At 41.2% G+C, this 24,682-nt stretch overlaps 1 protein-coding gene across 1 annotated transcript in view; it reads right to left on the reverse strand.

Annotated features, from left to right (window-relative positions):
* Positions 1-24,682, reverse strand: part of DNAJC13 (DnaJ heat shock protein family (Hsp40) member C13) — a gene marked incomplete in the record, with an annotated part of 3,140,357 nt that overhangs the window by 2,669,589 nt on the left and 446,086 nt on the right.

A 24,682-nucleotide genomic window follows, 5' to 3' on the forward strand; every position in this document is an offset into this window, starting at 1 on the left:
AAAACAATACATCACAACTAGAGTTGTATTATGAAGGATACAACTTAAGTTTCATGAAAAATAAAACAAATTGCATTCATAAATGTCTTTCAAAAGCAAACAAAAAAGTCATGCATATCCACAAAGCTTGCCTTTCCAGGACAACCATGCTTGCACCATATAATCATATACACAAATATGATGGTTTATTTTTGTCTAGCTCCGTTTTGTAACACAAACCATCAAAACATTCTGCATGCCTACAACCACAGTCTACCTATTTTATTATTACTAAAGTGCAGTATTATGTCTGGTAATTAGGAGGGGCAGGTAGACAGCCTACCTTCATTGGAGGGTCAGGGAGAAAAGCTTCAACAGAAACTAATATATACACAAGACTGAAAATTAACTGGTTAAAATACATTAAAATATGGTACCACAGAAATGCCACTTGCAAGCAGTGAACAACCTTCTAGGAACTATAAAAAAAGATAAAACAGATTACAACATGATAATATACAGAACCAAATAGAAAGCTAACACAAAGTTGAGCTCAATGCATTTATGGTTTAAATTATTAGAAAAAGCATGTGATGCAAACAAAAAGAACAAGTGCTCATTCTACATACAAGTTTAAGAGAAACAACCTTTTCAATACAAATGTATCACAACATAAGACTAAAATACAGTGAAGGAGAGCAAGACTAGGAGAGACAGAGGTTATCTTTCTTATTCAAAATGATACAAATGGTTAAACCAGGGAACAGCAAGAACTAACAGAGGAGGAAGGAAAGCAAAGTACAGTAAAGGGAAACACACGAAAGAGTACAAAAATGGGATGCTCAGAAAAAAATAATGTAAACATAGGAGTAGGAAAAGTAATCAAAGTCAGTGGGTGACATGACTGGATATCCAAGGGACATCAATTACAAGGTAAGTGAATGAAAATGGTATTCAGGAAATGACATGTGAACAACCAAGTTTCCAAAAAAGGCCAACTAAACACAAAAGGTGCATGATTCTGCACAGCCTCTTGGCATATCTGTTTACAGTTATGTAACTACAGTAGAAATAAAGTGTATACACCCATTAAAATGCCAGGTTTTTGTGATATAAAAAAATGAGACCACAATAAATCATTGCAAATTTTTCCCCACCTTTAATGTGACCTATAACCTGTACAATTCAATTGAAAAACAAATCTGTTGGGGAATAAAAAAAATAAAAAAGTACAATAAGCTGGTTGCATAAGTGTGCACACCCTTAAACTAATACTTTGAAGCACCTTTTGATTTAATTACAGCATTCAGTCTTCTTAGGTACACGCCTGACATCAGTTAGAGACTAACTCCAAATAAAGTTCAGCTTTACTAGCAGGATTTTCCTGACATTTACTCAGTTGCCTGCTACAGCAAAAGCAATGGTTCGCAGAGAGCTTACAAAGCATCAAAGGGATATATTATATGAACAATTAATATTTCTTTACCTGCACTAGCCAGAGATTAAACAATTCAGCTGTGACTGCCACTATGTAAGCTTTAGAATGACATATTTAATACTCTGTGGCATGGTTTTGGAATTATTAATGCAAATATGAACATGCAATTGTTGATGCCTAAAGGCATCAGCAGGATGTAACTGCAGAAGCACCTACAGGCATCACCCAGCTGTAATGAGTTAAAACAGAAGGGGAGCAGCAAAAGCATACACGATCAGCCTGCCAAGCATGTGGGCATGCAAGTTGGAAACATATTCAGAAAAATGTCATGCAGAATAGGTGAAAGTAATACATTCTTATCAGAATAACTGACGTACACATTTTATTATGGAATGTCAACACCAATGTAGGTATAGTGAACAGCAGAAAGTACCAAAACAAATTAAGCGTACAATGTTACAAGAGACATTTGGATAGAAATGCGCATGCAGATTTGAGAAAGGACTCTACTGAATATTTTATTTTATTTTTATTTTACATTTGTTGACCGGGCTAGTCTAGCTGGAAGAATTTTTTTTTTCAGTAGAGGGGAGGAAGAAAAGCAAAGTGAAGTGAGATACATAAGAAGAAGAAAAAAAAAACACACACACATTGTTATATAAAAAAATGTATACTAATAATATAATAATGAACATCTAAGAAGAGTTAGTTAGTTAGTTAGCAAAAAACATATAAAATAAAAAATAAAAAAAAAATTCTTATGTGTAAAATACTAGGTACAGTTACTATGACTATGACTGCAGTTCAATTCTCAATTAACAAATTAACACAAGTAGACAAATTGATTGATTGGATTTTATATGGAAGGCCGGAAGGGTAAATAAAGAATGAAGATGGGAATAAGGGTTTTGTTGGGTAGTAGAGATAGACAGGTTTTGTTTTTTATGACAGGAGCAAAGCCAGTGATTTTGCCTTTTTTTTTTAATGTTTTTTGAAGAGAGGGCATGAAGTTGTCTTTTTTGTTAGCCTTAATAAACAAATTTGTTTTTGAACCCCAATAGCAATAAAAGAGAGAGTCACATTAATATTAGACTTTTGTTGAACTTGCAGAAAGTTTGCTGGATGGCCGGAGAGGAGAGTAGTTTTTTATTTGGGGTTGGGATTGAGAGATGGATTGGGTATTGGTTAGGTATGGTTTATAGTTTCTATTTTATGTATAATGCAAAGATGAGTTGATTTGAAATAGTTGACTCAAGGCCCCAGGTTGTTGAGTTAGTTGTTTGTTCAGTAGGGCATTCTATAGGCATAGCAGTAGCAGTATGGCAGGTGTTAGCAGGTTGTCTAAGGCTGGTTTTTTGGGTTGGTTAGATGAGGTAGCATAAGATAGAAGAGTTGATAAGATGAGAGTGAGGTGATGATCTATAGGTGTAAGAAGTTCTGGGATTCGATATAAGGATCCTATCTCTTTCTGTTAACTAACTTTTTGATTATTGTTAATAATAAGGTCGAAGGAGTTGTATTGTCAATTGTAACGCCTGAGCTTAATTTGAAGTGTAATTCGGGTAAATAAACAGTGGCGCTGGAAGAGAGAGAGAGAGAAAGGGGGGAGGTTTTGAGGTTGAGAGAAAAGAAGAGAAGGAGTTTTTTTTTTTTTTGGTAGTGGAGAGGAAGAAGAGAGGCGATTATGGTTCTGGTAGAAGGAATACTTTTGGGTGAGAGAGGGGTGTTCAGGGTAGAAGGAGCTGGTGAGGCAGAAGGTGAATGATCATCATAGATGATGAGAATTGCTTGAAGAAGGATAGAGCCTTGAGAGAGGATTGAAAGAGGAAAAAGAAATGAAGAAGGATTAGAAGAGAGAGGAACCCCTAAATGGTCAGAGGCCATAGAGATGAGATGCAGATTGTTGGAGATAAGCTGAGATGGATTCAGAGTAAGAAAGATTTAAACCATTTAATAGGGGGGGATCAAGTGAGATGGATCTCGTAGGTAGGAGAGAAGAGGAGTGTTTGTTACGGTTCTGGCTTATAGTCTCTACAAAGGAAAGTAGGTCAGTGGTTTAGGTTTTTGGTTCTGGCAAGTTTATAGTCTCTGTAGCTGTAAGTAGGGCAGTGGTGTATGTGTGCAGTGGTAGAAAAGGTTTGCAGTTCCATAAAATATTTGTTGAGAGGTGAGAGGATTGTGTATAGTTTGAGAGATATTATTTTTTTCCATATGTTACGAAAAGGAGGGAGGGAGGCGACAGCGGTGAGGAAGAGGGGATAATGTTGCCTTCTTTATCAGAAGAGATATGAGATACCTTATATTCCACCTATTGATGTTCCCTTCACTAATTGTAACATTTATAAGAATAGATATGGGATATGAAACAGGTTTTTACAGCCAGAAAGAAAAAGGAAGGGAGGTGATGTAGTCTGAGGGGTAGTGAAAGTTAAAGAGGACAGAAGTGGTTTACCCAGAGGTGTGGGGTTGGCTGTAGGGGAAAAGTTAAAGAGGAGTTGGTTGGTTTACCAGAGGCTATGAAGTTGTTAGCATTGCAGTGTTTAAGGTGCTTTGGAAGTTTGTTGTTAAGAATGAGTTGTTTTGGAAGCAGTCTTGTTGTGGGGTTTCAGTCTGAGGACCAGAAAAAGGTGGGGTTGGAAGGATGGGGAGAAGTTATTTTTATGTTGAATTTCTTTTATCAGCTTTTTAATTAGATGAGTTTGAATTCTTTTGTATTGTTTTTTTGGTTTTGTTCTTTTATTTTTCTGTAAGATTTTCAGTTAGGACTGCTTTTTTTTGGAGAGTAGGAGATTTGTGATTTCAGTTGGAGATCCAGACTTTATTCCTAGCTTTTATTCAGATTTTTTTTTTGATGGGGGTGAGAATGGGTGATTTATGCTTTTAAATTTAGCCAAGTGGGCTGTCTGCAAGTTGTCAAGAATAAGTAATTCTAGTTATGTTGTGTGGTGCTACCTTGAAGAAATTCAGGAAATTTTTTTTTATTTTGGTTCTTTGCAGGTGTTATGAGTTTGCTGGAAATAGGTCAGGATTAAAATGTTTGATGGTTTTAATTTTCAGTGTGGTGGGATTACACAGTTTTTTTTTTCTTTTATGATTTAGTTAAGGAGTGCTCACTCCATAAGGCCATGGCAAGGTTCCTACTTATAATTAGTTTTCTGTAGTTGAGGTAACCTTAGTTAAAAAAATTTTTTGTTGTGTTTGTTTTATTGATGGTTGGTAGTTAGGTAATGGTTTGGGTGAAGCCGTGAAGGTTTAATTGGGATTGTTAATAAGTGCATTTAAAGTAAGTAGTATGGGATAAAGGGTCACCCAGAATGATGAGGTAATAGTATGATAGTTATGGATTTTTTATGATGTAATCTTCGGATGAAGTGGATAATAATAGGATAAGTAAGATCTTATATATTGGATTATTTTCCATTCTGAAGTAGCAGGGGCACATGAAAAGGAGGGTAATAATGACTGAGAGGGGCTCCAATAATGACAGAAGAGGGAAAAAAATACAACAATGGTAACATTTGTGGTAATAAGGCAATGGAAGGCTAATAACATTGGCATGTATCTACATTTCACATAAAACTACTATTACGGAGCTTAAAATAATTTTTGAAGAAATTAGCTTTCAACAAGAAATATTTATTGGTGGGGAATGGAACTTGATTTGTAGTACTAAGATGTACTGGGAGACATAGAAGGGAAATTAACAAACAAAGGAAGGTTTCTGAAGAAATAAAAGAAATATTTGAAACGGAAGATGCGACTTTACTAGTAGGAGCTCACTGAAAATTGACATTCTTCAAAGTACAAAATTGGACTAGACCACACAGAAATTACATTTCACAGGAGCACAGAATTTAACTGAACACCTTAAGATACATCTCAGATCATACATCAATGAAGAATAAGCTAAACATGCAAGGCTTTCCTACTGATTTGTTAAAGACAGGAATTTAAGGAAATGGTAGTGGAGATGATTAAAACGTTATTATGGAAAATAGACATTTATTCAGAGGGACTTGCTAGAAAGGCAGATAAAATGAAAATGGAGTTTAAAGATAGAAATAAGGGTGAACAAGAGATGAGGTCAAGAAGTACCAGGGATTATTTACAGGGGCTGTCATCTGGGGCAAGATAATGGCGTTGGCTGCATGTTTTATAGGTTTACCTTTAAATAGTCGATTGCACTTTGTCGAACTGCCACTTTATCGACGCATTTTGCGCAAACCAAAACCGCGAAAAATTTTAAATGTTGAAAAACATTCAACATTACCTGATGCGCAACACCTCCACACCCACGCTACCATGGGTCAAAAAGGGGTGAGGTTTTGACGTTCTCATTTTTGGAATTCGACTTTGGAGACGTTCGCATTTCGGTATTCGCACAAGTCATGTCACCCATATCAGGATCGACATTATAAAGGTAAACTGTTTTATACCCCTGACGACCTGGCGTCACAGAAGAAGAGACACCAAAGGACGCAGGACCCAACATTTTGCTTATCAGGCCGACTGAGGGCTACTGCAAGCAGATAACCCAAATGTGATGACTGCAACAGTGAATACACTCGACCATCTACATTCATAGTAAGTGTAGACAACTGTGCAATATCTGGTGTTTTTGCCTCTGAGGTCCCCTTTGTTTGTGTTTGTTTTTGTTGAGAACATCAAGATATATGGGCCTGTGTAGCGCAGTTGTGGGTGGTGTTTGAGGTGTAGTGATTATGTTAACCTTCTTAGTGCACAATATACTGGTTTGTGGGGCACAGAGCATAGACTCTAGCATTCGTTATGTATGGGTGTGTAGTTACTGTAGTACGAGTCACACTTGTAATACTCTTTTCCAGTGTCATCTGACAAATTGAAAAAATTTGTATTTGTAAAATTAGCAATAAAATGACAGTGACAAATGTTATTAGAAGCAGCTATACTGTCACATTAGTGAAACTACCTCCTGTATGCCGGTGTATGACTATGTAAGTATATGTGTATATATCCACCAACATACGCCACAGATAGGCATGTGCACGTCTGTATACATAAACAGAGACATGTACAAATTCAGAGACAGGTGTGTGTGTGTATAACTCCACACACATGCACACACATGTATATTACATATATATATATATATATATATATATATATAGAGAGAGAGAGAGAGATATACATATATACAGGGGTTAAATGGTGTCATCAACACAGCCTTCTGAGTCACAAATTTGAAAGACCTTCAGTAATGCCTTCAATTGGAAGCCAGTCAGTAAAACATAACAAGGATGTGGTTTTACAACTACATGAATAAAAACTTCGATTACATATTACATACAGACTTATGCACACAGATATGAAAATATATGGAAATAGAGAGACGACATTTACCTGAAATTTCAAATGGTGACCAGTGTAACTCTATTGCAGTCAAATACTCAGAAAAGGAGTGAAAGATCTAAACATTTTACCACACTGGAGTGAAGACGACGAAAAGTTCGGTTGGACTGAATCAGTACTATACAGTTAGTGTGAGATTGCTGAATGGCTTCATCTACTGGGAAAATACTTTTAGTGCAGTAACAGGATTTCATTTCAAAGTTGTCTGACATGTTTTTTTATTTAAACGGTCTAAAATTTTCTGGTTTTACACTCTTAAGACATTTGCAACTCAGTGGGCTTGTTTCCAGGTTGCAACTGTCCAAAGCAGTGCTGTTGTGCGAAATGAGGGAAACTGTCTTTATAAATGTATGTCTGCATGAGTACATGCATGATTAAGCAACACTAATGCTGACCACATGAAAAATAATTACCAGCAAAGGGAAAAGGGCGTGTAGCAACAAGCATGAAACAAATACAATTGCCTAGGCTGGTATAATCATTCCACTAAGTTTCACAAAAAACAAAAACATACTAAAGGAGATATAATTTCACTGCTACATAGGCTGCAGATCTGAGTGTGACTAGACTGCATCTCTGGCTGAGGCTAAACCAGTCAATCAGCTAATGTAAAAGCCTATGGGTGGGGGAAGATACAAACAAAAGGACTGTCAAGATTACAGAGAATGACCATCCTCCACTGAAGTTTGTGTAATCTGACCCACTGTATGCTAACACACTGCTGTGAAAATCCTGCCTCTGTGTGAGACTTACACAGCACTAAAATGTAAACAAAGCACTCTAGCAAGAAGCTGAATTTAGAAATGAGCCAGTGCCCCTTTAAATTATTGTAGAAGGGAAATCTCACAGAATAAGAGGAGGGGCAATTGCTGAGTGCCAAAGGGAAAATAAGGACAAATTTGGATAATATGCAAGAGCTTAGAAAAATTGTTGTTAAACAAGTACTTTTTAGTAACAACTCCACGGGCACAAAAACTGCTACCTCAACTTAGACAGCAGAAAAGGGTTCTTAAAATAGGGGAGCCTGTGACAAGAAAACTAATCAGATCAGAGATCTGGATATTGGAGATATTTCTGAAATTCTCTGCAAATTTGTATACGGAAAATGAAAAAAAAAATCAAGAAAAGGCACAAATGGTTAACTATGCCACTGTTTGGGGAATATAAGGCTCAGGATTTAATAGATAACACAGGAAGGGATAAAATAAAAATGCTGATGTATAATCAAGTAATAAGAAAGTCTCCAGTAACAGACAGCATTCCCTGTGGAAATTAGGAAGGAAGAAAGTGATGAACTGGTAGGTTTTATTTAACAGTATTTTAATAGAAGGGACAGTTACCAGCTTATCTTGGAAGAAAGCTGTGGTAGCTATGTTACCCAAAGAGGGTAAAGACCCATCAGTGTTTGTGTCTATGCTATGGCAAATGTGTTGCAAAAATTGAAAGATATGGTTTTGTGGAAGGGTTGTGGAAAAATTTGCCAAGATTAACAAAAACAATGATGATCCAGAAAGAAGAGTTAAGAAAATGCCACTACCGTTGGTGGGCTATAATGCAGAGAAGGCATGCGACAGAGTCAGCTGGAATTTTAAGAATAGGACTAGTGTAACATTTGTGTTCCCTGACAGAATAGAGTAAATCAGGAAGATTTCTCAGTAGAGCAGAGTACGCTTCCAGGTGTTTCTCCAGTTACCTCCTACTGACGCCTTTAGGCATCAAACATTACTAGCTCATATCTGCATTAATAATTCCAAAACTATGCTATACACTAGGTATGAGAAGATTTACTTTTAAAAGTATACATGATGACAAACACAACTGTATTGATATTTGACCTCTGGCTAATGCAGCTAAAGAGATGTTGAATATCGTTTGTATACTGTTTACTTGTAATTATTTTCATATTTCTCTAAATATCTCGACATTCAGGGAACACAGACAGAACTACATAGCCTCACATGAAAGCTCACAGCTGTAAAAATCCTTCTGGCAGTATGCGTCTTGCTTGAATTGTTACGGAGATATCATAAGCAGTTAACACATTACAAAATTAACATTCACTGCCTTTATTTTGGCTTATAAAATTCAGTTTAAAACACTGAACTAAATGCATGCTACTAATTTGTATCTTTCGGCTTTTTCCCGGTTAGGGGTCGCCACAGCAGAACTCCGGTCCGCTAATGATTGGCAGTAGATTTTTACGTACCAGCTTGCCAGGCCTGACGCACAGCCTTCAACGAAGGTACGCCCATTCACGCATGTCTCCACACAGAAGACGCTTTAGCTGAGAATCGAGCAGGACAACGTCTCATTGTGAGGCGACAACGCTACCGCAGCACCACCACCGTATCCCAAACGGTTTGCCATTTACAGTTTTCCAACACTTACTGTTCCAGAAATATGAATATTTGTTTGAACTGGCTCAAGCCACACCTACTAGGAGTTGAATGTACACACTCAAGAGCTGCACTGGAGGGAAGGAGTTAGGATGCAATGGTTATTCTTAAGACTAGGGTGTCTTCCTTCTCCTTTACTATTTTATTTACACTTAACAGCCACTGCAAAGAAAATAAGGCACAAATTTAAGGATACAACTGGTATAAAAAAAAAATGGGTATAACTGTATGGGTAATCAAAAAGTTAGCTTTTGTTCATATGACATTGTTGTATTTTTTAATAAATCCAAAAGGCATCAGTGTTTATGGAACATTTTGAAATAGTCCAAGTTTTTTAGGAGGAAAAATAAATGAAGATAAAACAAAGGTTGCAGTGTGGAATTAAGGGACCACACAAATTGTTTCATGAAAATCTGTATCTCTATGGAGACATAAAATGATGGAAATAAGTGTTGTGCAGAAAAAAAAAAAAAAAGATGCTATTATGGAAGCAAAGGATATCTGAGAAGAAAAAAGTACAGTTTTGTACCTACCATAAATGTAGATGTTCGAAGATCCACATTGCTGCAGTCCTTACTTATGGGTAGTCCGCTGTCCTCGGTCGGCCCGAATACCAAAGTATTAGGCTGACGTCGGTCATGGGCGCACAGACCTGACATCAGAGCGTCAAGGTATAAAAGCGCATGACCGACGTCATATCCTCAGTCTTTTCTTGCCCCAGATGTCAGAAGGCCCTAAAAGAAAGGCCCCAGCCAAAAAACAGAGTACCTTCCCAAAAGATATGCCCAACTACAGCCATCACCTCAACCATATAACCATGCTAAGCTACAGAGGGGAAGGAGGGAGGGAAAATTGGACTGCAGCAATGTGGATCTTCGAACATCTACATTTATGGTAGGTACAAAACTGTACTATGTTCTTCATCTCACATTGCTGCAGTCCTTACTTATGGGTAGAATCCCAAAGCAGAGGAAAGGGAGGTTGGAAAAATCATAAAGCATTAGGGGCTGCTAAAATGCCCTGTAATATTGCAGTGGCAAATCCAGCCCTAGACTTAGAATAAAGAGGAAGGTGGTAATGTTTAGAGAAAGTATGTACTGAACTCCAAGTGACTGCTTCCAAAATATCCTTTGTAGCTACCCCCCTTAGAAAGGCAGTAGAAGTTGCAGTAGCTCTAGTGGAATGAGGTCTGATTCCAGCTGGAATCTCTTTACCATGATGGGAATAACAAAAGAAATACAAAACCCAATCCATTTAGAAATAGTTTGTTTTGAAACAGGTCTACCCTGTGAACCCAAAGCAAAAGAAACAAACAACTGCTGAGACTGTCTGAACTCCTTGGTTCTGCTCAAATAATAATGCAACTGCCTGTGAATATCCAAAGTATGCAAAATCTTCTCCCCTTTATTTTGAGGATTTGCATAAAAAGTAGGCAAATGAATAGTTTGGTTTAAAGACTCCCTAGAAACCACTTTAGGCATAAAGGAAGGATTAGTACGTAAAGATACCCTATCCTTATGAAAAATCAAGAAAGGCTCCACTGCCATAAGGGCCTGTAATTCAGAAACCCTTCTTGCAGAAGTAATGGCCAACAAAAAAGCAGTTTTCCATGACAAATACTTTAACTCAGCAGTAGCTGCAGGCTCAAAAGGCTGCAGAGTAAGCTTTTCCAACACAAAATTGAGATCCCAAGCAGGAGTAGGAGCTCTACGTGGGGGTCTTATGTTCTTTGCCCCTCTGAGAAACTGCTTAAACAAAGGATGAGAGAATAAAGGAGGGTCACAGTCATAATTAGCTGAAATGGCTGCAGCATGAACCTTTATGGAGGAGAAGGACAAACCTTTGTCTAATAACTCAGTAAGATATTGTAAGGAAGCACTCAAATTAGGCTTGGAAACATCAAAGTCCTTCCCTTTGCTCCAAATAAAACATCTCCTCCATTTATCCGCATAAACTTTCCTTGTGCTAGGCCTCCTGGCCTCCAAAATAACATTCAAAACTTGTTGTGGAAGCTGAGAACCTCCAGAATCTAAAACAGAATATGCCAGGCTGTTAGATGCAGAGACTGAATTCTGACATTGAGAAAGTGATTGCCCTCCTGAGACAAAAGGTGTGGAATCAAAGGCAGAGGCCATGGAGGCTCCCGGACCAAACTCCTCAGTAGTGGGTACCAGTGTTGTAGAGGCCAATCCGGTGCTATCAGGATCATGGATGGCTTGTCTTGTCTGGCCTTCAAGAGAACCTTGGGCAGAAGAGGTAGAGGTGGAAAGGCATATACATGAAGATTGTTCCAACTGAATGACAGAGCGTCCACCTTCCAAGCTGTGGGATGAAACCTTTTTGTGCAAAACTTTGGCAACTGGTAATTTAGTGGAGAAGCGAACAGATCTATGTCTGGAGTTCCCCATGACACTGTCAACTTTTGAAATACCTGAGGATCCAATTTCCACTCGTGAGGATCCACTATTTGTCTGCTCAATACATCTGCTAAGGAGTTCTGTGCTCCTGGTAGAAATCTTGCCTGAAGATTGAGGTTGTAACTGAGAGCTGTCTCCCACAAAATCATCGCTTGTCTGCAAAGAGGATAAGAATGAGTTCCCCTTGCTTGTTGATGTACCACATGACAGTTGTGTTGTCTGTTAGAATCAACACCTGCCCTGGGTGAAGGAAATCCTTGAAAGCCATCAATGCAAATTGTACTGCTAACATCTCCTTCAAGTTGATATGCAAATGTTGAAGTCTGGCAGGCCACGTGTCTTGCACCCATTTTCCATTGAGGTGTGCTCCCCAAGCCTTGTCCGAGGCATCCGTCGTTAGAATCTGACTCGCCTCTGGTCGGGTCACAGAGAGTCCCTTGTTTAGGTGACATTCCTGAGCCCACCACAAAAATTCCTTCTGAATGCAAGGTATTATCTGAATGACAGTGTCTAGATCCTGGCAGTGTTGTGTCCATACATTTTTGAGATACCATTGAAGCTTCCTCATATGCAATTTGGCATTGGGAAGCACCAGAATACAAGATGCCATGAACCCTAAGGCTTGAAGGACTGTCCTTGCAGTCAGCCTGGACTGTAGAGACATTTGATGGAAATAAAGTGAAAGACTTTTCTGTTTGTCTGGGGTCAAAAAGGCCATCTGGGAAGCTGTATTCAGTCTCACACCCAGAAAGCACATGTCCTGAGAGGGTACTAGACTGGACTTTGTTTCATTCACAGAATACCCTAGGCATCTTAACACTACCATCACATACTGTAGATGCTGAAGAAGCTCGTCCTTGTCTTGTGCAATAATCAGGCAATCGTCCAAATAAGGATAAATTTGTATTCCTTCCATCCTGAAAAAGGCTATCACTGGAGCCAGAACCTTTGTGAACACTCTGGGCAGTAGATAAGCCAAAGGGCAATGCAGAGAACTGATAATGTAAACTTCCAGTGCGAACATGCAGGTACTTCCTGCAACTGGGCCTGATAGGAACATGAAGATAAGCCTCCTTTAGATCCAGAGTTACCATCCAGTGATCTTTTCCCAGCAGAGGTAAAAGCTGTTGTAATGTCAACATTTTGAACTTTGGAATGTCCAAATAAGTGTTGAGGAGAGATAAATCCAAAATCGGTTTCCACGTGTTCCCTTTCTTTGGTACTAGAAACAGGCAGGAATAAAACCCTAGACCCACTTCTGAAGGAGGTACTGGCTGTATGGCTCCCATGTGAAGTAATGAAATCTGCTTGTGAGCCTCCATCCTTTGCCGGGGAGGAATGTCTGGCATACCCTTGAAAGGAGGCAATGTATGGAAATAAAACTTGTAACCCTTGTTTATAATGTCCAACACCCATTTGTCTTGGGTGATTAAAAAACAATTTTGCTTGAAGAGAGCTAGCTTTCCTCCCAAAGGAGCTGCCAGGCAAGAAGAATCTGGCAGCTGAAAATGCAGGTCATTGGGCCTGTTTACGAAAGGACTGGCCCCTACCCTCACCAGCAGATTGAGCAGGTGAACTCCATGTTCTAGGCCTAAAGGTACTCTGAACTCTGCCCCTACCACGCCTAGATCTACCCCTAGGACTGGGAATCAGAAGAAGGGTACGTCCACCCCTTAGCAGGCCAATTTCTACTAAACTTAGGAGGCTGAACCTGCAAAAAATCTTTAACAGTCTGCATAGACTTAGCCTTGTCCTCCATTTTCTTCTCCACAGGAGGACCAAACAAAACTTCGGACTGTAAAGGGGCATCCAGAATTCTAGACTTAACATGCTCAGATAAATTCTGATCCTTAAGCCAGGCATGCCTACGAAGAACTGAACCAGTGGCAGCCACTCTGGAAGAAGCCTGCAAAGCATCAAAGCCACACTGCAAAGAATGTTTCCCCACCTGTTCAGAAACATGCACCAAATCTTGCAATTCTTTACACTCTATGCCATCTGCCAAAGCATCCACTTTAGATTTTAGCTGAGAAAGGAGGAAATTCTGATATTTCAACATATGAAACTGGCAATTTAAAGCCTTCATTGCTAAAGTAGAAGAAGTACACCTTCTTACCCCATCTGTCCAAAGCTCTAGCTTCCTTATCTAGAGGAACCGGATTCTTTACAACAGAAGCCCTAACACCCTTAGGCCCCTGACTAATAGTTTCTGGGTCCGCCCTAGGACTCTTATATAGGTATTTATGAGCCTCAGGTACCCTATAATACCTGTCCGGTTTAACTGGTGCAGGAGGCATAGAATCTGGATTAAATGAAGCCTCTGAAAAAACATCCTGAACAACATCCAAAACAGGAGGAATAGCCAAGGGTCTGTGCTGTAGTAAAAACAAGAACTCTCTAAGTCTCTTTCTGGAATCTGAGTAATCCTGTCCTTCCCACTTAAAATGTTCCCTCAGAATGTAAGGTTTCTGAAAATGAAAAATCCTCTGGAGGAGAAGCAGAAGGAGTAGAATCCTCTGCATCAGAATCCGAATAAGGAGGAAAATCTTGAATATCTTCAGCAGAAGACTCAGAATCATCTGAGGCCTGCTCCAAAATTTCCAACTCTGGCTCTACCCTGGGCCTCTTATCAGGAGGGGGCATGGAACCTCTAATTAAAGTAATCAAATCTTCTGCCATTTTAAGCATATGCTTCTTAGGTACAGACCCTGAAGAACCAGAACTAACTCCAGAAGAAGGCGGCAAAACAGTCCTGCCCTTAGAAGGAGCCCTAGAAACAGTAGCAGAAGGCCTAACCCCCTTAGGCAAAGAAGGGAGAATAGTAACCTGAGAGGCCCCTTCAGCCTGACCTGACTCCTGTGAGGCCACATCCTGTAAAATCAAGGTTTCCCCCTGAGACTCAACAGAAACTTCAGCCGGATCCACCTGTTCCACTGCAGTCTCTAAAGGACCGGCGTCCGAAATGGACGAATCATCCTGGCTAGGCTTTACAGATTTGTCTTTACGCTTCTTAGAAGCGGCCGGAGGATCCGGCGGCATATTATAATTACACCGCTTGCCAAAGACTAACCTAGCGCAATCTAGCCTTCTCTTAATAGTGCGCTTATTAAACCTAGCACAAAACCGACACCCAACTACGCGTGCTCAGGTCCCAAGCAAGGGATACAAAGCAGTGGTAATCCCTATGCGGTATATCTGCTTCCCACAAGAAATACAATTATTCACTTTTTCTGACATCCGGTAAATAACTGAGGCAAGAAAAACAAAATGCTCTAGCGGGTACTTAGCCAACTTGGTATGTCTGAAACTCAAAACGAAAATTTCAGAAAGCCGAATGGCACTTGCAACGCTGCTTCTGCATCGGACCATGCGGCAAAAAAGACTGAGGATATGACGTCGGTCATGCGCTTTTATACCCTGACGCTCTGATGTCAGGTCTGTGCGCCCATGACCGACGTCAGCCTAATACTTTGGTATTCGGGCCGACCGAGGACAGCGGACTACCCATAAGTAAGGACTGCAGCAATGTGAGATGAAGAACATCAGCCACTGCAAAGAAAATAAGGCACAAATTTAAGGATACAACTGGTATAAAAAAAAAAACAATGGTATAACTTGTATGGTAATCAAAAAAGTTAGCTTTGTTCATAGATGATATTGTTGTATTTAATAAATCCAGGAAAAGGCATCAGTGTTATGGAACATTTTGAAATAGTTTCCAAGTTTTTACAGGACAAAATAAATGAAGATAAAACAAAGGTTGCAGTGGTGAATTAAGGACCACACAAATTGTTTCATGAAAATCTGTATCTATGGAGACATGTTAAAATGAAATGTTTAAGTGTGCAGATTTAAAAAAAAAGATGCTATTATGGAAGCAAAGGATATCTGGGAAGAAACTAAATGAGAGAGAGAGTAAAAGAAAAAAACGGAAACGTTGAAAATTCCTAACTATCGACAGTAGGGTGGAAGCAGTGAAAATGTTTCTAGTTTCCTTAGTTTTATATACAAGTCGAGACATTTTATCAACCAAAGGAAAAGTCACGGGCCATAATTAATAGAGATGAAGGAATTTAGACAAGAACACAGCAAGAGTCGGATGGGATGAGTTGCTTCTCCCCATAGAACATAGTTCAAGATTACGTGATTTGAAACCTAAAACATTCCATGAGTCATGCGTCCAACATATGATCTCAGCCCATGAGAGCAGGGGTACATAAGCACACCTACGAGTGCAAATTCACAGACCATCTCCAAAGCCAGATGCCGTATGACATCTGAGAAGAAAGTGGTCAACTAAGAAGGGAAATGAAGGGAAGAATCCCCCCCCCCCCAGACCCAGAGGCTGCCAAATAAGAGGAAAAAAGGAATAAAGAGATGTAAAGAAGGGGAAGGGCGAGTGGAAAGGAATACTGAAACAGTGATCAGCAGGACAGCTGCTATAGTAAGCTCTTGCACAACCATACTCTGTCCAGAAATCACTGCTGGAGTATTCCAGACAGATTATTCAAAAAGCTTAAGGGAGAAGAAAGATGGAAGGCGGAGAACTGCAATATGGAAAAGAGGGTTGGGCCTGGCAAAGAAGCTCTGGATTTGGAAAAGACATCTGCATCTTCTGCACCTCGATTACGGGGGTCTATTTTATATATCGAATGCTTAAATGTTCGAATCACTAAAGATCGAACTTTAGTGATCGAATATTTTTAAAAATTAAAAAAAAAAAAACTAAACAAAAAAAAAAAACAATAAAAGGGTGTAAACAGGTGGGCAAGCCTCGCTACTTAAATATACCAACTCCAATATCGCGCTACAGTGTAGGAAATGGGAAATTTTCCACTTCCACACTGAAGTGCGATCTCGGAGTTGGTATATTTAAGTAGCGGGGGGTGTGGGGGGTACAGGGGGGATTGCCCCCCTGCTTACACCCTTTACTTTTTCTTTTTTTTTTTTGTAAATATTAATTTTTAATATATTCAAACATTTAACTGTTCGATCTTTAGTGATTCTAACAATTAAGCATTTGAATATATAAAATAGATCCGATTACGGTTAGTCAAATGTCCACCAAGTCTACATATCCTACTTAAATGTGGACAGCTTCTCCTGAGTCTGCCAGTCATGCATACTGCCCTCTACCTCCTACCATTTAGTCTAAGAACACCCAACAGGAATTCTGATTTATAAAATAACAATTTTACCATACGAAAATCCAAGCCTCCATGCCTGATTTCAAATCCATAATAAAATATCACTATCTTCTCTGTCTGGGACTGGATACCAAATCCACCATCCCAGTAACAGCTTTGAGGGTCTGATACAATACAGGATGACCATCAGGGTCCTTGATGGTTCTCTGTGGTGCTACAGTGTATACTTTTTACTTGAAGATAACCAAGAGGGCTGATGCAAGGCTTTGGCTGTTTAGCCTTAATACATTCCAAGTGATGCTGCTACAGTACTCCTGTCTGAGGTTATCAAGACATCCTGCAGCAGTTTATCCTTCACAGCTGAAACACAAAGCCATCTCCTCCACTTTACCAAGAATGTTTGGATGCCATCCACATTCAATTTAACACTTCTCCTTAGAGGATGTTTAACTACCCTCCTTTGAGAGTTTCTCCAAGAAGCTTAGGTAGCAGTTATCCTTCAGTTAATTATTTATCAGGTGGAGGCCTGCTGTAAGCAACATCTCTCTGATCACATCACTAGTTGTGTGTTCTCTACATGTCAGTATTCATTTACTCGCTTAAAGTCAAACAGTAGGAAAACGGATGCTAATGGAATGAAATGCTGCACTACAGAAAGCAGCTCATTAGCAGCTGAAATACAGCTTTAATTTTCATTGCTAAATTTCAGACAAAAGGTGACTGATAGAAAACCTTCCACCTTGCACAACTTATCTGTATTATCGCCAAGGTCCAAATAAGTTAGACTCGACTTTATAAATTCCTTATTAGGCCCATCACTGAATAACAGACCTAAGTACATCACTCAGAGCCAGAATTGGCTTGACATATCAATTCCTCATCCAAAAAATCAACAAGTCTAAAGAAAGAAAGGCATGAAGAGCTTGCAACTCCAAAAGCACTGCCCTCATCTCCAGGACACTGATATGCAAGCTGGCTTCCACAGCAGACCACGCGCCTTGGACCATCCTTCCATGAAATGTAACCCTCCCACCAAAGCAGGGAGGCGTCCATGGTCACTGTGATTGCAGCAGAGGGAAGAAAGTACAGTTGTGTACCTACCATAAATGTAGATGTTCGAGTGTATTCACTGTTGCAGTCATTACACTTGGGTTATCCTGCTGGCAGGCTACCCGCAGTTGGCTAGAATTCCAAAGTCTAGGTCCGGCGTCGGTTGCTGTCGCCTCTTCCCTCACGTCAGTGTGCCAGGGGTATAAAAGATGCAGCCAACGCCATTTTCTTCAGTTTTTCTTGCCCCAGATGTCAGGTGCCCCCAAATAGGTAGGCTGAAAAAATTATGCCAAAAAGCATGCATGTACTAAAATAAACATTTCCTTCATCTACAAGCAAATACACCACATAGGTTGTATAGAATAGAGAAGTACAGAAAAGTCCCAGCAAAGAAAAGGGGGATGGTGGGTGGGTAACCTGGACTGCAACAGTGAATACACTCGAACATCTACATTTATGGTAGGTACACAACTGTACTATTTCATCGTGTTTCACTGTTGCAGTCATTACACTTGGGTTGAATCCCAAAGCTGAGGTTGGGTGGCTGGGCCTAAATAGGATTAGGAGAGGCTACCAGGCCCTGCAGAACTGCAGTGGCAAAGCCTGCTCTGGATTTAGAGTATAGAGGTAAGTGGTAGTGCTTGGTAAAAGTGTGCACTGAACTCCAGGTTGCAGCCTCTAAAATGTCTTTGGTTGGTACTCCTCTGAGGAAGGCTGCTGCTCTGGTAGAATGTGGCCTAATGCCTTTAGGCTCTGATTTGCCATGTTGTGAATAGCAGAAGCGAATGCAGTGTCCTATCCATTTTGAAATAGTCTGCTTTGAGATAGGCTTTCCTTGTGATCCTGCAGCATAAGCTCCAAACAGTTGCTCAGTTTTTCTGAAAGCTTTTGTTTTGTCCAAGTAGAATCGTAGCTGTCTGTGTATGTCCAAAGCGTGCAGAAGCCTCTCCCCTTTATTCTGGGGATTTGGATAGAATGTTGGCAAATGAATGGTTTGGTTAAGAACCACACTGGATACTACCTTTGGCGTAAATGTTGGGTTTGTCCTTAGAGAGACCCTGTCCTGATGATAAATAAAAGGTTCCACTGCCATTAATGCCTGTAACTCTGAGAGACATCTTGCTGAAGTTATTGCTAGGAGCAGAGCAGTTTTCCATGATAAGAATTTTGTATCAGCTATATTGGCTGGCTCAAAAGGAGGCAGTGTGAGTTTTTCTAAAACAAAAGTGAGGTCTCCCAAGTAGTTATTGGTGCTCTCCTTGGGGGTCTTATGTTTTTTGCCCCTCTGAGGTACTGTCTTAGTAGTGGATGAGAGAAAATAGGAGGTTCCGTATTGTAATGAGCTGAAATGGCAGAGGCATGGATCTTAATTGATAACGATAGGCCTTTGTCCAGCATCTCAGTTAGGTATTGTAAAATCTGAGGTATATTTGGAACAAGTGGTTCGAGTCCTTGTGCCTGGTTCCAAGCACAGAATCTCTTCCATTTTTCTGCATAAGATTTCCTAGTGCTGGGCCTCCTGGCTTCTAAAATGACATCCATAAAAGCTTTAGAGAGAGGTGTGGTCTGAGTGGCTATATTATCTGCCATGCAGAAAGATTTAAGGTTCTGTGTTGACTGTACAGAATCTGATTGTTTTGTTGAGTCAGAAGATGAGGAATTTGAGGTAAAGGCCAGGCTGGGCCTTGAGACAAGCTCTTTAGGACTGGGTACCAGTGCTGGTGTGGCCAGTCTGGGGCAATCAGGATCATTTTTGGCTTCTCTTGTCTGACTTTTAGGAGCACCTTGGGAAGAAGGGGCAGTGGAGGAAAGGCATAAACTGTCAGGGTTTTCCAGCTGAATGATAGAGCATCCACTTTCCATGCTTGTGAGTGATAAGTTCTTGTGCAGAATCTCTGTAGTTGGCAGTTGTGAGGGGAGGCAAAAAGATGTCTGGGCGTCCCCATTTCCTTGTTATCATGCTGAAGACCTGTGGATTTAGTTTCCATTCGTGAGGATCCATGAGATTTCTGCTTAGTTCATCTGCCAGAGAATTTTTTGTTCCTGGCAGGAATTGTGCCTGCAGATGTACTTGAGAGGTCAGTGCTGTGTTCCACAAAGTCATGGCTTGCCTGCAGAGGGGGTAGGAATGTGTGCCTCCTTGCTTATGTACCACATAACTGTGGTATTGTCCATCTTTAGTAATAGTTGTCCTGGATGTAGTAGATCCTTGAAGGCTGTCAGGGCATTCTGTACAGCTAGCATCTCTTTTTGATTGGATGTGAAGATGCATTTGTTCCTTGGGCCACGTGCCCTGAATACATTTTCCTGCCATGTGTGGCCCCCAGGCATAATCTGATGCATCTGTTATTATCTGCCTGGCTGGGTGTGGTGACAGGCCAGTGCCCACCATCGAAACTCCTGTTGCAAGCAGGGAATTAGAGTTATTAGTGTTTCCAGGCTGTGGCAATCGAGTCCAAACACTTTTTAGATACCATTGTAGTTTCCTCATATGCAGTCTTGCATATGGAATTAGTAGAATGCAGGAAGCCATGAAGCCCAGGGCCTACAGAATTTTTCTTGCAGGGAGCTGGGTCTTTGTTGCCATCATTTGAAAGTAATGAGTCAGTTGCCTTTGCTTGTCTGGCATGAGATAAGCCATCTGGGCAGTTGTATTTAAGCTTGCACCCAGGAATATTATCTCTTGAGAGGGCACTAGTTTTGATTCCTTTTCATTTACTGTGTACCCTAGGCAAATTAGTAATCTTTTTACAAACGCCAGATGCTTTAGTAGAATGTCCTTGCACTCTGCTTGAATAAGGCAGTCGTCCAAGTAGGGATATATTTGAATTCCTTTTTGTCTGCAAAATGCAATTACTGGTGCCAGGCATTTTGTGAAGACCTTGGGTGCAGTAGATAAGCCAAAGGGCAGTGCAGAGAATTGGTAATGCATTGAGCCAGCTATGAATCTGAGGTATCTTCTGCAAGATTGTCTGATTGGGACATGCAGGTATGCCCCCTTGAGGTCCAAAGTAACTAGCCATGCCTCCTTGCCCTGCATGTGTAGAAGTTGCTGCAGTGTTAACATTTTGAATTTTGGAACATCCAGGAAAGTATTTAGGATTAACAGGTCCAGTATTGGTCTCCAGGCTTTGTCCTTTCTGGGTACTAGGAAAAGTCTTGAGTAAAATCTTTGTCCCTGTTCTTGCTGTGGTACTCTTTGAATAGCTCTCATGTCCATGAGATCGGAAATTTGTTTTTGTGCTTCTGCCCAATGGTTTTGTGGCAGGTCCGGCATACCTTTTGATTTTGTAAGGGTGTGAAAGTGGAACCTGCAACTCTGAGAAACAATATTCAGTACCCATTTGTCCTGGATGATCATGTGCCAATTTGTGAGAAAAGTGCTAGCTTTCCCCCTAAGGGTGCTGCCAAAAGGTAAGTGCTTGGCATTTGTAGAGGAAAGTCATTGGGACAGTTTCCTGTAAGGTTGTGATTTGTCTTCTCCTCCTTTGGGGGCTGAAGCACCCCATTGTTTAGGTCTGTATGAGCCTTGGGGCCGAGATCTGCCTCTTGGGCATCTGTATCTGCCTCTTTGTGGCCTGACACCGGAAAGGACCAATTTTTTGAAGGCCAGTTTCTGCTAAACCTAGGTGGTTGAACCTGTAAGAAATACTTTACTGTCTGCATTGATTTTGCTTTATCCTCCATTTTCTTTAACACCTCTTCTGCCTTAACACCAAAGTATCATGCTGTAGTGGAGCATCCAATAATTTTACTTTAACATGTTCAAGTAAACTTTGTTCTTTCAACCAATCATGCCTTCGAATGACAGAGCCTGTAACTGCAGTTCTACAAGAAGCCTCTAATGAATCAAAACCACATTGCAGAGTATGCTTTCCCACTTGTTCAGCTGCATGCAATAAATCCTGCATTTCCTTATTGTCAGGACATTCTGAGTTTGTAAGCATTTTCTGTTTTAACAAAGCCATGAGGTACTGTTGATATTTAAGCATGTGAAACTGGCAGTTTAAAGCCCTTACAGCCAAAGTAGCAGAAGTGTAAACTCCCCTCCCCCCCCCCATCTATCCAGAGCTCTAGAATCCCTATTAGAGGGAACATTTTTTTTGCAGTGGAAGCCTTAACCCCTTTGGGACCCTGAGCAATTGTTTCTGGGTCAGCAGCAGGATTTTTATAAAGAAATTGAGTCTGGGACCCTGTAGTACCTGTCTGGCTTGACTGGTGCAGGGGGTAAATAATCAGGAGACAGACTGGATTCACAGAAAACATCATCAACTATATCAAGCACAGGGGGGATAGCCAGGGGCCTGTGCTGAGGCAATAAAAGAAAGTCTCTGAGCCTTTTCTTGGATTCTGAATAATCCTGGCTCTCCCAATGGAAATGCTCCCTCATGGTGTGCAAGGTTTGCCCAAAAGAATAATCCTCAGGTGGAGAGGCTGAAGGTATAGATTCTTCTGCATCAGAGTCCTCATAAGGAGGGAGAGAATATCCCTGATCTGAGGAGGAATCAGAGGAAATCGAAACCTCGTCAGAGGAGTCATAGTCAGTGTCTTGCCTAGGCCTTTTATCAGGAGGGGGATGGGAACCCCTGATCAAAGTAATTAGGTCCTCGGCCATTTTAAGCATCTGTTTCTTTGGCATGGATGACTGTCCAGGAGAATGCTGTACTTGTTTCCTTGTCTTTAATGGTGTTTTTGACTTTGCCTTGGCTGCTGTAGTGGACTTAATAGTAAGCTGTAAAGGTCTAAAAACACCCTCAGAAGCCGATGCCTGCTCAGTGGCTCCGGACCCATCTGAGGGAATAGTTGCCGCATGCCCAATACCTTGAGTTTCCAGAGGCCTAGGTGTCTCCACGTGGGAGTCGGATATGGCCTGTGGCTCTGAGGTAGTGGGTGTCAGGGGCTGCAAAAGCACCTCACTGAGAACCGGCGAACCAGCGACTGGCCTAGAAGAGGTTTCGTCGTCTGTTTTAGACCTCTGATGCCTGTCCTTTTCCTTGTCTTTGCATTTTTTTATGAATTTCGGTCGTCGGTTGTTCCGATGGCATTATGTAGTTAAACCTTCGGCCAAAGTAATGTAAAGCAAAATCAAACTGACGCTTAATAGTGCGTTTGTTGAATCTAGCAGAAAACCGACAACTAGTAACATCGTGGTCAGGACCTAGGCAAGGAATACAGCAAGAGTGAAAATCCTTATGTGGTATTTGCTTCCCACAAGAAATACAATTGTTAACTTTTACTGACATCGGTCTGGAGCAAGAAAAAGTTTCCCCAACGGGGTACTTAGCTTTATTGAAGACTTCGATACAGAAATTCGATTTCGAAAATCTCAGGAGTCGGCCAACCGGCACTTGCGAACTGCTTTTGCTTCGGGCACCGCACGTCAAGAAAGACTGAAGAAAATGGTGTCTGCTGCATCTTTTATACCCCTAGTGCACTGATGTCAGGGAAGAGGCGACAGCAACTGATGCCGGTCCTAGACTTTGGAATTCTGGCCGACTGCGGGTAGCCTGCCAGCAGGATAACCCAAGTGTAATGACTGCAACAGTGAAACACGAACATCAAGCAAGCAACCCAAAAGGAGGTTCAGGGATTGGAGCCACCAAAGAAGGGAGTCCCTGCAAACACAAGATGATCGAACAGGATGTGACAAGGGAAGGTCTAGCAAGGACCATTGAAGGACATCATATGGAGGTGTGTGGATAGAATAAGGGTGATTGTGGCCACCATGTACCCCAACACTCAGAGCTGAGCCCGCCGGGGGAAACTGGCCTTGAAGAAGGTACTGTACATCATGATGAAGTGATAACAGTCTGTCTGGAGGCAAGAACACCTGGCCCTGTGTAGTGTCTAAGCGATCAGCTATGACATCCAACACCCAAATCGGTGCTAGTTGAGACTTGTCAAGATTTATCCAACACTCAGGGATGGGGCTACATGGAGAAGATAATCCCTGGCCTGAGTCAGTCGATGCCTGAAGGGAGTGGAGGAGAGCCAATCGTTCAGATAGGGAAAGATCTGAAATCTCTGCAGCCGCAACTACCGCCATCACTTTTGTAAATACCTGGGGGGCAGTGGTGAGTCCAAAGGGGAGCACTCTGAACTAAAAGTGACTGGCTTCCAGCGGAGGAACCTCTGGGAGCATCTGTCCATCTTGATATGGTAGTACGCATCTTGGAAGTCCAGCGAGCACATCCAGTTGTTCATCTGCTGAAAGGGCAGAATGGATTGAAGGGTCCAGAGAATAGCAGTCAGACAATCCCTCAGGATCGATGGAAAGGTCTATCTGGGAAAGAATCCCCAGACCCCTGGTTCTTCGGATCCCCTCTGCCACGAGGGCGGCATCTGTCATATCCCCCTTTGTCCTTGGGGGAAGACAAATCCTTAGCATCCTGGGGAGAGCCCAGAGACTTCCAAAACCACAACTTCATTACCACATACTGATTCCTTGAAAAGGATCTTTGTGGAGTGGCAGACATGGTCTTCCTGTCCTTCTCGCTCTGAGTTAACATGTCATGAACTGTTTTTCCAAACAAGGTGGAACCATCATAGGAAGCATTCATAAAAGATGTCTTGAATGGCTTCAAAAAAGCACAAAGCCGGAGACAGGCATGCTGCCGAATGGCAACACCTTTCCCAGCACCCCTAGAGGCACCCTCTGTAGCATGGGAAAGTAGTCTCATGGAAGTGTATGAAAAAGCAGTGAGGGTGGCCATGCAGGAGAAGACCAACTCCTCTACCAACATGGACCTTGGGACAGACTCAGCAACCTCCTTGACCAGGTTCCTCTGCAGTTTGATTATATGTGCCAAATAATTCATCGCCCATAAAGAAAACATGGCTGAAGCATAGGTTCGCTTCCCAAAACTA

This window comes from Protopterus annectens, chromosome 3.part1 (assembly GCF_019279795.1).
Source record: "Protopterus annectens isolate FY-2018-M chromosome 3.part1, PAN1.0, whole genome shotgun sequence".
Lineage (NCBI taxonomy): Eukaryota > Metazoa > Chordata > Ceratodontiformes > Protopteridae > Protopterus > Protopterus annectens.